The sequence below is a fragment of the Chelonia mydas genome, chromosome 21 (assembly GCF_015237465.2).
Source record: "Chelonia mydas isolate rCheMyd1 chromosome 21, rCheMyd1.pri.v2, whole genome shotgun sequence".
Classification (NCBI taxonomy): domain Eukaryota; kingdom Metazoa; phylum Chordata; order Testudines; family Cheloniidae; genus Chelonia; species Chelonia mydas.
In genome coordinates this window covers 149,322-162,588 of record NC_051261.2, presented here as the reverse complement: position 1 = coordinate 162,588, position 13,267 = coordinate 149,322, and the positions used below count along the sequence as shown (strand labels likewise).

Sequence of the window (13,267 nt, the reverse complement as noted above, 5' to 3'; positions counted from 1 at the left end):
ACACACAAGACATGACACCGACACACAAACACAGACCACGACACACAACAACTCACAGGACACACAAAACGGCACACAACACAACACACACACAACACGTCTCTCACACACAGAAAACGACACACAACATGTCACATACACAAACCCATCTCTCACACACACACAACATGCCACACAACACTCAAGGAAACACACAACACACACCCAACATGACACTAATGACAAATCATACGACACACAAAACGGCACACAATACGACACACAAACATCACACACAACACACGAAACCGACACACACACAGAACACGCCATGCCACACACACACTCAACACAACACACAACACGGAGAACATGACACACGACACACACAACACGACACACGGCCCGTCACACACAGATGACTTGACACACAAAAATCACACACGACACCTCACACGACACCAAAAACGGCACAGAACGAAACACACAGACAACATGACACACAGAACATCACACACACAAAACAAGACACCGACACACACAAACAACACACACACACGACAAGACACCGACACACACAAACAACACACACAGCATGTCGCGTATCGCGCATCGCACGTCACACACAACACGTCACACGTCGCATGTCACATACACAATGCGTCATACACACAGCACATCGTGCTTCGCGCTTAGCACGTCACAAAACGTCACACGTTGCATGTCATACAAACAGCACGTCACACGTCACGCACAACACGTCACACGTTGCATGTCACACAAACAGCACGTCACACGTCTCGCACAACACGTCACACGTTGCATGTCACACAAACAGCACGTCACACGTCTCGCACAACACGTCACACGTTGCATGTCACACAAACAGCACGTCACACGCACAACACGTCACACGTCACGCATCGCACATCCCCCCCCACAACATACGACACCGACACACATACACGACACCAACACACAACACCTCACATGACACACAAAACGGCACATGACACCTCACACGACACACGACAAGTGGCACATCGCACGTGGCACACACAGCACATCGCATGTGAGATCTCGGGAGCCATGGAGAAGTAGTAGGGAACGAAAATCGTGCAGGGCAGCGGGTGCGAGAGTGGAGCGGTGACTGTCGGTGTTAACTCGGTCTCTGTTCATGGAGTGGGGCCCATGTAGATGGGACGGAAGAGGGAGTCAGGGCTGAGGGCAAGATTTCCAGCACCAATCGAGCTTTGTGTAGTGATGGCTCATGCTTGGCTTTTGCAGCTGGGCTTCCAGAGGAATTTTCCAGGAGCCCTAGCCGGAGTAGAAGCGGACATGAGCAGACTGGACATCCTTCTGCAGAGACATGAAGAGTCGTCAGCTTTCTGCCTCCCGCATAACTGGCTGTGAGTAAGCGGTCAGTGCTTTCAATTCCTCATCTGTACTCGCTGTAGTGGGCTTCAGAGGCCATGTGCTTCCTGTCGGGTACGGGGCTCTGTGGTATTAAGGCTGGGGAGGGGCCAGAGTCTGCTGTGCAGAGTGACTATGTGGGGTGCCATTTCAAGGGGTGCTTTTTGGTTGTAATGCTAAAGGTGTAATGGGAAGAGGGTTGAGGGCGGATCCCTGCCATGTGGGAGAGGCGAAAAGAAAAGCCTATGAGACGTTGCCGACTGAGATGCTTGTTTGTTTTCCCTTATGCTGGGTTTAGTACCAAGGAAAGAGAAATCAAGCCTCAGAGTCTACTGCCCTCATGCGATGGAAAGTGAGTTAGAGCAGCGAGCCTGTGATCATTGTTGATGCCAGGCAAGAGCCGTCAACCTGGGAGCTGAGCAATTGCCAGTCTCGGTGAGATAAGTGTCTGGTTGGACGAGGGCTCTGCTCACGCCCCACCTGAGTCCAGGTAGGGAAGCCCCGTAAGGAAGGGCTGGGTTTGTAAGGAAAGGTTCCTGACTAGCTGTGGTTACGAGGGAGAACAGGTCCCTATTTTCAGAGGTGGCTTATTTCTCTGGTCAGCATCGGTGTCGCATCCACAGCAGAAGGTTTCATCTAGGAGGATGACTCCAGGAGGTGAGTTGCTTGCTATCCTACCATGTTTTTCTCTCTCTCTCCTCTAGCATGTTGGCCAACACACACTGTTTCTGTCTCTGTCTCTGTCCTTGCGTTTCCTTGTGCTGTCTCCCTTCATAGGACACGGGCAGGCACGCTAGGTGTGCGTCCCCACAGGCTATGTCTTGGAAGCCAAGAAGAAGTAGAAGGGGATGAAAATCATGCAGGGCAGTGCGTGCGAGAGTGGAGCGGTGACTGTCGGTGTTAACTCGGTCTCTGTTCGTCGAGTGGGGCCGATGTAGATGGGATGAAAGAGGGAGGCAGGGCTGAGGGCAAGATTTCCAGCACCAATCGAGCTTTGTGTAGTGATGGCTCACGCTTGGCTTTTGCAGCTGGGCTTCCAGAGGAATTGTCCAGGAGCCCTAGCCGGATGAGAATATGGCAGAAGTGGACGTGAGCAGCTTGGGCATCTTTCCAAGGAGACATAAACAGCCTCAGCTTTCAGCCTTCTGCAGAACTGGCTGTGAGGTCAGTGCTTTCAGTTCCTCGTCTGTACTCACTGTAGTTTTCTTCACAGACTGTGGGCTTCCTTGTTGGGTACAAGGCTCCGGGATTAAGGCTGAGGAAGGGACAGAGTCTGCTGTGCAGAGTGACTATTTTGGGTGCTGTTACAATGGGCGCCTTCTAATTGCAGTTGTAAAGTAGTAATGGGAGATGGGTTGAGGGCGGAGCTGTGGGATACAGGAGATGTGAAATGAAGAGACTACGCAACATTGCAGACGGAGGTGGTAATTTTTTTTGTTTTTCCCCCCCTCTGCTGGCTTTAGTACCAAGAAAAAAGAAGTCAAGGCTCAGAGTCTACTGCCCTCATGCGATGAAAGTGAGTGAGAGCAACGAGGCTGTGACCATTGTTGATGCCAGGCAAGAGCCCTCCATCTGGGAGCCGACGAGCTGTCAGTCTTGGTGAGATAAGTGTCTGGTTTGGTGAGGGCTCTGCTCACGCCCCACCTTAGTCCAGGTAGAAAAGCCCCGTAAGGTAGGGCTGGGTTTGTAAAAAAAAGGTTCCTGACTAGCTGTGGTTACGAGGGAGAAAAGGTCCCCATTTTCAGAGGCTGCTCATTTCTCTGGTCAGGAACAGTGTCTCCTCAGCAGCAGAAGGTTGGATCCAAGAGGATGACTCTAGGTGATGATTTGCTTGCTTTGCTCTCATGTTTCTCTGCCTTCTCTAGTGTGTTCACCAACTCTCTCTCCCCTCTTCTCTCCTTGTGCCGTCTCCCTTCATAGGACATGAGTAGGTGTGCATTCCCACAAGTGAGGTCTCAGGAGCCATGGAGAAGTGGGAGGGGACGAAAATTGTGCAGTGCAGCGGGTGTGAGAGTGGAGCGGTGACTGTCGGTGTTAACTCGGTCTCTGTTCATGGAGTGGGGCCCATGTAGATGGGATGAAAGAGGGAGGCAGGGCTGAGGGCAAGATTTCCAGCACCAGTCGAGCTTTGTGTAGTGATGGCTCATTTTTGGCTTTTGCAGCTGCTCTTTTGCTGAGGAATTGTGCAGGAGCCCTCGCCGGAGGAGAAATGGCAGGGTGGACCTGAGCAGCTTGGGCATCTTTCCAAGGAGACATAAACAGGCCTCAGCTTTCAGCCTTCTGCATAACTGGCTGTGAGGTCAGTGCTTTCAGTTTCTCGTCTATACTTGCTGTAGTTTTCTTCACAGGCCGTGGGCTTCCTTGTTGAGTACGAGGCTCTGGGATTAAGGCTGAGGAAGGGACCAGAGTCTCCTGAGCAAAGTGACTATTTTGGGTGCCGTTACAATGGGCGTCTTCTAGTTGCAGTTGTAAAGTAGTAACGGGAGATGGGTTGAGGGTGGAGCCGTGGGATACGGGAGATGCGAAATGAAGAGACTTCGCGACATTGCAGACGGAGATGCTAATATTTTTTGTTTTCCCCCCACTCTGCTGGGTTTAGTACCAAGGAAAAAGAAGTCAAGCCTCAGAGTCTACTGCCTTCATGCAATGGAAAGAGAGTGAAAGCAACGAGGCTGTGACCATTGTTGATGCCAGGCAAGAGCCCTCCATCTGGGAGCTGAGCAATTGCCAGTCTCGGTGAGATAAGTGTCTGGTTTGGTGAGGGCTCTGCTCACGCCCCACCTGAGTCAGAGTAGGGAAGCCCCATAAGTTAGCGTTCGGTTTGTAAGAAAAGGTTTCTGATCAGCTGTGGTTACGAGGGAGAAAAGGTCCCCATTTTCGGAGGCTGCTCATTTCTCTGGTTAAGAACGGTGTCTCCTCCGCAGCAGAAGGTTGGATCCAAGAGGATGACTCCAGGTGGTGAGTTGCTTGCCTTGCTCTCATGTTTCTCTGTCTTCTCTAATGTGTTGGCCAACTCTCTCTTTCTCTCCTCTCCTCTCCTCTCCTTGTGCCGTCTCCCTTCATAGGACATGGGTAGGTGTGCATTCCCACAAGTGAGGTCTCGGGAGCCATGGAGAAGTAGGAGCGGACGAAAATCATGCAGGGCAGTGCGTGCGAGCATGGAGCAGTGACTGTCGATGTTAACTCTATCTCTGTTCATCGAGTGGGGCCAATGCATGGATGAGGGCAAGATTTCCAGCACCAATTGAGCTTTGTTTAATGATAGCTCATGGTTGGCTTTTGCAGCTACTCTCATAGAGGAATTGTCCAGGAGTCCTAGCCAGAGAAGTGGCCGAGGTGTACCTAAGCAGCTTGGACATCTTTCTAAGCAGACATGAAGAGTCGTCAGCTTTCTGTCTCCCGCATAACTGGCTGTGAGTAAGGGGTCAGTGCTCTGAATTCCTCATCTGTGCTCGCTGCAGTATTCTTCAGAGGCCGTGTGCTTACTCTTTGTTTGCGGGGCTCTGTGAGATTATGGCTGATGAGGGGCCAGAGTCTGCTGTGGAGAGTGATTATTTTGGGTGCCGTTCCAAGGGGTGCTTTCTAGTTGTAGTACTAAAGGCCTAATGAGGGGAAGGTTGCGGCGGAATGCTGCCATGCGGGAGGGGAGAAAAGAATAGCCTACGCGATGTTGCCCACTGAGATGGTGTTAAGGAAAAGTTAGCATATGTGACTCCATTTTGGTTTGGGGCCCACCATTGTCTAAAAGCAAGCACATCATGCACCAAGAGGAGTGTTCTGTAGATACTGCATTCCTGTGAAAACTTTCCCCCTTGTTTCCAGCCTGTCTCGACTCCCGGTTTCTGTTCTTTGTCTGTTCCTAACTCCCTGCCTCCTGGCCTTGAGGTGAGCCTCCCATCCTGAGAAGAAAGGCTACTGGTGCATTGCTTTAGGACCATGTTGTGTAATTGAAGTAATGGTCTAGCACAGGGAATGTACCTAGCAGGGATAGGTGGTAGGTAAGGGAAGGGTTTGTCTATTGGCTAAGGTTTCCGATGCACGAGGGCAACATGCTTTGCTAAAAGGTATATAATCTCTGTATAACCTGCATTCGGGGTCCCCTCCTGATTAGCAGGGGGGCACCACGCTTGAGCGTAATAAACTTAGTATCTTTGGGAACTCTGCAGTTGTGGACTTTGTTCATGTGCCTCAGCCTAGACTCTAACTGTGTGTGACCTACTGGGTATAATTCATAGCAGTTTGTGTGCGTGACCTATCGGGTATAATTCGTAGCAGTTTGTGTGCGTGACCTATTGGGTATAATTCGTAACAGAAGGTAACTTATTTCTTTTTCCTCCTTGGTCTGGGTTTAGTACAAAGAGTTTCCTCCCCTCATTGGATGGAAAGCGAGCGAGAGCAGTGAGCCCACGAGCATTGTTAATGCAAGCCAGGAGTTGTCCAGTTGGCAGTGGAGCAGTCGCTAATGTCAGTGAGATAAGTGTCTGGTTTGGTTAAGGCATTGCTCACGGCCCGCCTGGCTCCAGGTAGGGACGCCCTGTTAGCTGGGGCTGGGTTTGTAAGAAATTGTTCCTGATCAGCTGTGGTTACGAGAGAGACAAGGTCCCCATTTTCAGGGGCTGCTCATTTCTCTGGCCAGGAACGCTGTCTCCTCCGCAGCAGAAGGTTGCACCTAGGAGGATGACTCCAGCTGGTGAGTTGCTTGCCTTCCTCCCATGTTTTTCTCTCTTCTCCAGTGTGTTGGCCAACTTTCTCAGTCTCTCTCTCCTCTCCTCTCCTGGTGCTGTCTCCCTTTGTAGGACAGGGGTACGTGTGCGTTCCAAGAGGTGAGGTCTCGGGAGCCATGGAGAAGTCGGAGCGGATGAAAATCACGCAGGGCAGTAGAAAGGCTGCTGAAAGTACCTGAAGAGACAAAGGAACTGAGAAGGGGGAAGTCCAGGGCTGAGTCCAGACTAAGACAGGAGTCTAGTCTGTAAAGAGAAACAACTGGAAGTCTAAGCTGCAGAAACTCTTCACCTTGCCTAAAGATATTTAGGATGGGAAATTACTTCTTGAGTCCAGTCTCTTTAAGATCTTAGGCTTAGTATGCGTGTGTATTTGTATTTGCTTAGTAATCTGACTTCTTCTGTTTGCTGTCCCTTATAATCACTTAAAATCTACCTTTTATAGTTAAACTATTTTGTGTTTATTATTATTGTTAAACCCACTTTGTGCAACTTTGAACGGGGGAGGGGGAGGTCAAGAAGTTGTGCATATCTTCCTCCACATTGAATTTATGAGCTTACGTTGTATAGATTTTGCTACAGCTCAAGACAGTATTATTTTGGGTGTACTTTCCAGAGGGGAACTGCATTTGAGTGCTGGGCGATTTCCTAGCGGAGTCTTCTTGTAGGGAGCTGTTTTCAGACTCCGTGTGATTCTACAGGTGCTGCGTCCCTCCTTATGTGTGTGTGCTGCCAAAGGCTGGAGAGCCTAAGTGAGCAAAACACGGAGAGGGAGTCCAGGCTAGTGGAGCAGTCAGGCTCAGTGAAATCCCAGTACATCAGGTGGCATCCCAGCAGGGGGTCAAACCTCTCCCAGGGTGGGGCCCCTGAGAAAAGACCTTTGCATCTAACTGGGGCACGATAAACGTGGGGGAATCCTTTGTTGCCCTCTCAAGGAATTGTCAGGTGCTATGGAATCTTCCTGAAGTCCAGTAACTTCGTGGAGAGCAACTTGACTGTAACAAGAGATGCTTAGTCCTCAAGTGTCTCTTCCTTCTGTATCACTGGGTGAGCTTCCCTGGTCATGCCGGTCTTGTCCTCCTCTCTAAAGCAGGGCCACATTCAGCAGAGGACGTGAGGAGGGGTCTGAGAGTAGCCCTCGGCCTGTGTCTGCACTCACCAGGTAGCACCACCCACGGCATGTGGAGGGTCCTGGACTCTGCACAGCACTCCAGACTGACCTGCTACAGCTCAGGCTCCTGGGTCCTAACCACTGCGCTTACTGCCCCCAGAGGGCTCTCTCTGTACGTTACCCCCACTGGTCACCGGGTGTCACTCCTGCTCCAAGGCAGACTCCCCCTGCATTACTCCAGATGGCCACCGAATGTCACAGCAGTGCTGTGAGAGAAAGGTTTTCTGCATTACTTTGACAGGTCACCGTGTGTTACCATTGCTCTGAGGGAAATGTTTTGTGCATAACTGGGATTCAGCACCCATCCTCATTGTCCCTTCATAAAGGAAATGGTTTGTGCATTAGTGGATTGGCTACCCGGTGTCACTGTTCCTCGACGAAGGAAATGCTTTGTGCAATACCTGGATTGACCACACGGTGTCAGTGTTGCTCCATGAGGGAAATTGTTTGTGTATTACCCTGAGTGGCCACCCAGTGTCACTGTTGCTACGTGAGGGAAATGCTTTGTGCATTAGTGCAAGTGCCCACGTGGCGTCACATTTGCTCCATGAGGGAAATTGTTTGTGTTGTTAAGGAAAAGTTAGCATATGTGACTCCATTTTGGTTTGGGGCCCACCATTGTCTAAAAACAAGCACATCATGTACCAGGAGGAGTGTTCCATAGATACTGCATTCCTGTGAAAACCTTCCCCCTTATTTCCAGCCTGTCTCGACTCCCCGTTTCTGTTCTTTGTCTGTTCCTAACTCCCTGCCTCCTGGCCTTGAGGTGAGCCTCCCATCCTGAGAAGAAAGGCTACTGGTGCATTGCTTTAGGACCATGTTGTGTAATTGAAGTAATGGTCTAGCACGGGGAATGTACCTAGCAGGGATAGGTGGAAGGGAAGGGAAGGGTTTGTCTATTGGCTAAGGTTTCCGATGCACGAGGGCAACATGCTTTGCTAAAAGGTATATAATCTCTGTATAACCTGCATTCGGGGTCCCCTCCTGATTAGCAGGGGGGCACCACGCTTGAGCGTAATAAACTTAGTATCTTTGGGAACTCTGCAGTTGTGGACTTTGTTCGTGTGCCTCAGCCTAGACTCGAACTGTGCGTGACCTGTCGGGTATAATTCGTAGCAGTTCCTGTGCGTGACCTGTCGGGTATAATTCGCAGTAGTTCCTGTGCGTGACCTGTCAGTATAATTCGTAGCAGTTCTTGTGCATGACCTGTCAGGTGTAATTCGTAACAGTGTATTACTCTGAGTGGCCACCCAGTGCCACTGTTGCTCCGAGAGGCGAATGCTTTGTGCATTACCCTGAGAGGCCAACAAGTGTCACTGTTGCTCCATGAGGGAAATTGTTCATGCTTTACCCTGACTGGCCAGCTAGTGACACTGTTGCTCCATGAGGGAAATTAGTTGTGCATTACCCTGCGTGGCCACCTAGTGTCACTGTTTCTCCATGAGGTAAAGTGTTTATGCATTACACTGAGTGGCCACCCGGTGTCACACACAGAATGCGTCACGCACACAACACGTCACACATCGCTCTCGCAGATCACTCGCACGTCACACACCGCACGTCGTACGTCACACACAACAGGTTGCATGTTGCAGGTCACAAACACAACACGTCGCACGCACGTTGTACGTCGCTCGTCACGCAGAAGACGTCGCACGTTGCATGTCACACATACAACGCGTCTCACACACAGCACGCCGCACGTCGCATCCCGCGCGTCACGCACAAAACATCGCATGTTGCATGTCACACACACAGCAGTCGCACGTCACGCACAAGTCACATTTCGCACCTGCACCCGCACAACACATCGCACGTGCGCACGCACACACAACACGTCACACAGACACACGACACAGACAGCACATCACATGACACACAGAACGGCACACACAACACACATGTACACACACACGAAATGACACGTCACACACAAACGACACGACACACGTCACACACACACACAGAAACACACACACGACACGACGCACGTCACACACACACAGAAACACACACACGACACGACGCACGTCACACACACACAGAAACACATGACACGACAGACAGCACACATGACACAGAACACGACAGACACGTAAAGCCCAACATGTCGAACGTTGCATGTCACACACAACACGTAGTGCACACAGCACGTCGCACGTAACGCCCAACATGTCACATGTTGCATGTCACACACACGTCGCACACGCAGCACGTTGCACATCGCACGGCACACAACACATCGCACACGCAGCACGTCACATGTCACACAGAACACGTCATACAAGCAGCACGTCGCATGTAATGCCCAACATGTCACATGTTGCATGTCACACACACAAAATGTCGCACACGCAGCACGTCACACGTACGTCGTGCATTGCACGTGACGCACACGTCACACACAGAACACATCGCACGACACACAAAAGGCACAGAACATGACACAAAAATGACACACAACACACATCGACACACACAACACACAGAACACGACACACAACACATCACACATACACAAACACCCCTCACACACACAACACGACACATAGAATATCTCTCATACACACGTCTCATGACACAAAACGGCACAGAACACACAAGACCGACACACACACAGAACACGACACAGAACATGTCACATGACACACAAAATGGCACACAACACAACAGACAAAAATCACACACAACACCGACACACACACACGACACACACCACCTCACACGAGACACAAAACAGCACACAACATGACACACAACGGCACAGAATATGACACACAAAAATAACACACAAGACAGGACACTGACACACACACACACCACGACACACAATGCCTCACACGACACACAAAATGGTACATAACAGACACACAAAACATCATAGACGACACATGATACCGACACACACACGCAACGACACCTCACGCGTCGCACACAGAGTACGTCGTACGTCACACACAACACATCACACGTTGCATGTCGCACACACAGCACGTCACACAGACAACATGTGGCACGTCGCACGTACACAGCACATGGCACATTGCAAGCGCAGACCCAAGACTTCGCACGTGGTACACACAGGACGTCGCGCACACATCGCATCGCACATTGTACAGAGCATATCGCACATCACATGCACAGACACAGTACATCGCACATGCACAAAATGTCGCACACACACACAACCTGTCTCAGACACACAGAACACGACACACAACCCATCTCACACAGACAAACAACACGACACACACAACACGACACAACCTGACACACACACAACATAACACACAACACGTCACCCACATACCAACACCCGAACATGACACACAACACAACACGACACACACAACACATCACACTTTTCACAACACGTCACACAAACACATCATACTCAGACACACACACAACAGGACCCACCACACGCCACACTTTTCACAACACGTCACACACACACAACACATCACAGTTTTCACAACACGTCACACACACAACACGACACACAACGCGCCACCCTTTTCACAACACGTCACACACCCGCACAACACGACACACAACGCGCCACCCTTTTCACAACACGTCACACACCCGCACAATACGACACACAACGCGCCACCCTTTTCACAACACGTCACACACCCGCACAACACGACACACAACGCGCCACCCTTTTCACAACACGTCACACAGCCACACTACACGTCACAGACACACACGACACACACCCACACAACACGACACACAACACGTCACAGACACACACAATGGCACACAATATGACACACACATCACACACACCACGACACACACCTCACACGACACAAAATGGCACACAACAGACACACAAAACATCATCCACAAGACACGACACCGACACACACACAGGCAACATGACACAAAACACAACACACAACAACATGACCCACAAAACATCACACACAAAACTTCACACACACACACAACACACGGCACCGACACACACAATGGCACACATGACACACAAATCACACACACCACGACACATGCCTCACATGACACAAAATGACACACAAAACATCATACACAAGACACAACACCGACACACACACATGCAACATGACACACAACACATCACACACACAAGATGGCACAACACACAACACACACACACACGACACCTCACGAGTCACACGTGGCACGCAGCACGTCGCATGTTGTATGTCACACACACAAAACATGTTGCATACAACACGTGGCACGTCGCACACAACATGTCGCACGTCACCCACAAAATGTGGCATGTCGCACGTCGCACACACAACACGTGGCACATTGCAAGCACGGACCCAACACGTCGCACATCGCACACACAGCACGCTGTGCACCGCACGTTGTACATAGCACGTCACACGTCGTATGTCACGCGCAGACCCAGCACATCGCACTTTGCACGCACACACAGCACGTTACACACACAAACACCACACACAACCCATCTTACACACAACACGTCACACGACACACAAAACTGGACACAACATGTCACACAAAACGGGACACACAAAACAGCACACACACACACAACATGGCACACAACACGGCACATGACACACAAAACTTCACACACAGACGCTAGACAACACACAACACATGGACAAGACGACACACACACACTCCACATGATACGACACAACACTCGAGATACACGACAGACGACACGTCACACGACACACACACAACACGACTTACGACACGACACGTCACACATGACACACAACACATCACACACACAAGACAACACACACAACACAACACACATGTCAGACACACAACAGGACAGACAAAGGCACACAAGACAACACACACACAACAGGGGACACAACACATCAGACACACACAACAGGACACACAAAACATCACACCCACAACACCGACACACACACACACAGAACACGACACACAACACGACACACCGACACAGAGAACACGACACACAACACGACACCGACACAGAAAACACGACACAGACACACAGAACACGACACACAACACGACACACCGACACAGACACACATACAACGACACACAACACGTCATACACACACGCTGGACGACGCACACTACGTCACACACAACACTCGAGACTACACACAACACGGGGGCTGGGCTGTCGGTGGGGGGGATAAAAAAAGACCCCCCCAGTCCCTCCCTGTGCCGGGTTTCTGTCCCGTCCCCCCCCGCTTGGCCCCCGCTCTCCAGCCCTGGACTTGGCCACTCCCCTGTCCCCGCTTCCAGCTGTTTGACCCCCCCACGCTCCGCACAGTCAGTGTCTGCCCCCTGCCCAGACTCCGCCCCCCCCCCACCCCGCAGGGGAGTTTCGGGCCAAGTCAGGGCAGAGTGAGGGCGCAGCGGCTTCAGCAGCTACTACTGAGCATGCGCCCTCCGTGCTCAATGCGCATGCTTAGTCCAAGCCAGGGCGCGCGGGGGCTCATTGCCGCCAAACCCGCCTCCCGGGTCTGACCCGGTGTCACGGCGTCTGATAGGCCAGGTACGGCGGGGCGGAGGGGTCTGTATGAAGGGGGCGGTCTGTACGAGCTGGGCCTGAGAGTTCAGCAGCGCCCCAGGGCAGGCTGGGAGATGTAGTTCCTGACGCACCTCAGACCGGAAATGACGTTGCCCGAACCGACGGGCGGAGGCCGTTAACGGTGCGCGTGAGGGCGTCCCGCTCGCTGATTGGCGGAGAAACCCCAGGGGCAGCCGCGCGGAGAGAGACTCCCGGAGCCGGGGGAGGGGCAGATGGTGAGAAGCAGGGGGTCGGGGGGGCTGGAAAATCAGACGGGGGGGGGGCAGAGGGTGTGAAAGGTGGGGGGGTGGAAAACTGTTCCTGTGAATCCCTCTCAGCACATGGGGAGCGAGGGGGGCGGGAGCAGGTTCGATCACCCGCTGCAATGATCCGTTTAAAAGGAGTCTGGTCCCCTTCTGCCTGAGCCACGTTTCTGGTCTC

General features: G+C 51.6%; 1 protein-coding gene and 1 long non-coding RNA gene across 5 annotated transcripts in view; both read left to right on the top strand.

Moving 5' to 3' along the window:
* The first annotated feature begins 3,607 nt into the window (after positions 1–3,607).
* On the top strand, positions 3,608–7,832 carry LOC122463504. 2 transcript variants are annotated; one of them, XR_006286950.1, is made up of 3 exons: positions 3,608–4,350; positions 4,678–4,809; positions 5,745–7,832. It is a non-coding gene; the product is annotated as an uncharacterized LOC122463504 (long non-coding RNA). The 2 variants fall into 2 exon arrangements; XR_006286951.1 differs by having other exon boundaries at positions 4,678–5,077; positions 5,708–7,832.
* Positions 7,833–12,793: 4,961 nt separating this feature from the next.
* The window catches only part of LOC102944985 (zinc finger protein 436-like), a 112,961-nt gene continuing 112,487 nt past the window's right edge, over positions 12,794–13,267 (top strand). For 2 of the 3 annotated variants that reach the window (XR_006286931.1, XR_006286930.1), the window contains exon 1: positions 12,860–13,062. The gene's annotated coding sequence lies outside the window, so the exon portion shown is untranslated. Of the gene's footprint in view, positions 12,812–12,859; positions 13,063–13,267 lie in introns of those variants that run through there. The other variant, XM_043533777.1, reaches the window with a different exon arrangement.